Source organism: Sorex fumeus, unplaced genomic scaffold (assembly GCF_029834395.1).
Source record: "Sorex fumeus unplaced genomic scaffold, SorFum_2.1 ptg000007l, whole genome shotgun sequence".
NCBI lineage: Eukaryota > Metazoa > Chordata > Mammalia > Eulipotyphla > Soricidae > Sorex > Sorex fumeus.
This window is the reverse complement of record NW_026606064.1, coordinates 3,085,516-3,087,363: the sequence shown is the minus strand read 5'-3', so window position 1 is coordinate 3,087,363 and position 1,848 is coordinate 3,085,516.

Below are 1,848 nucleotides of genomic sequence, written 5' to 3'. Positions count from 1 at the left end.
CATGTTTGGTCTATAGACTATTTTAGCATGCTTCTCCCACCCTGGTAGGGTCTCACAACACCTTTTATTTGGTACTCTCTTCTCTATCTGAGCTTCCTTTTCACCTAGCACGTGTGGCTGGCCTTCAAGTCATGGAGCAAAATTCCTGGTACTAATCTCAGCCATTCCTGGGTGTTAGTCTCCCTTTTTGTTGCTTTATGTTCCCCAGATGAATGCAGTCTTTCTGTGTCTATCCCGCTCTTTCTGACTCATTTCGCTTAACATGATACTTTCCATAGCTACCCCCTTTTAGACTGGAAAATCAACACAGTGCTCAGGGTCACTCCCACGTGAAACCTCTGGGAGCCTCCGGAAGTCTGTGCCAGCCTTCCAGGAGACACTTCACATCCCGAAAGAAGAGCTGAAGTGGGGCTGTGGAGATAGCACAGCAGGTAGGGTGTCTGCCTTGCACGCAGCCAACCCGGGTTCGATTCCCAGCATCCTATATGGTCCCCTGAGCACTGCCAGGAGTAACTCCTGAGTGCAGAGCCAGGAGTAACCCTTGTGCATCACCGGGTGTGACCCCCCACCAAAAAAAAAGCAAAACAAAAAAAATAAGAGCTGAGGTCCTGGGGGGCCTGGGAGAACAGGGAGCCCTGGGCTGAGGGAAGTGTGGGCGCCAGTCACACTAATTACAAGCCCTGGGGTAGGCTCATCCATCACACGGGGGTGACAGGCTGACTACAGCCCGCCCCACCCCCCTGCCCCCTTCATTTCTCCGAGTGACCGCCCCTGGGCCCCACAGGGTCAGAAGCCCTCAGTCCTCTCCAGAAACATAAACGAGGTGGTGCTCAGCTGTGAGCCGTCTGCTCTCGAGCTCTGAGCACTCCCGGGAAGGGGCCCTGCCTTGCTGAGCCCCCTCCCCATGGGGGTCTTTACCCTGCACCGCCCACTGATGGGCTTCACCATCGCTTTGGAAAGTCCTGAAACTTTGCGGTTTAGGGAATTCAGGGACTTGCTATTGTTCCCCCCCCCCTCCAGATCTACCAAACAAAGACAAAGGCAAGGTGCTTCTAAGAAGGGGTGGTGGGCACTCAGTGCCGCCCCCCCACCCCTCCAGAAGGCAGGAGGTGGATTAAAGTGAGTGGGGGGGGGGTCTGCTTCCTGCTGCTTCTCCCAGACCCAGCCAGTCCCTAACTCACCCTCTCCAGTTCCCAGCACTGGCTGCTTCCTGAGCGTTCCCAGGCATAGCCTCTCCATCATCCCTCTGTAATCAGCAGCCATGCTCAGGAGGGACACATCGGCCCTAAAGGCCAAGGGTCAGAGTCTGAGCGGAAGATACAGAGAGTAACAGCACTGTAGGTAGAGCGCCTGCCTTGCATGTGGCCTACCTGGGTTCAATCCCTGGCATTCCATAGGGTTCCTCGAGCCTGCCAGCTGTGAGAGTCAGCCCTGATCACCACTGGGTATGACCCCCCCCAGATGAAAATGCACGGCAGGGACTGGAGCAATAGCACAGCGGGTAGGGCATTTGCCTTGCACGCAGCCGACCCAGGTTCGATTCCCAGCATCCCATATGGTCCCCCAAACACCACCAGGAATAATTCCTGAGTGCTTGAGCCAGGAGTAAGCCCTGTGCGTCGCCGGGTGTGATTCAAAAAAAGGGGAAAAAAAAAAGAGTGGCTGGAGCGATAGCACAGCGGGTAGAGTGTTTGCCTTGCACATGGCCAACCCGGGTTCGATTCCCAGAATCCCATATGGTTCCCTGAGCACCGCCAAGAGTAATTCCTGAGTGCAGAGGCAGGAGTAACCCCTGTGCATAGCCGGGTGTGACCCAAAACAAGGGAAAAAAAAAAAGAAGAGAAAAAT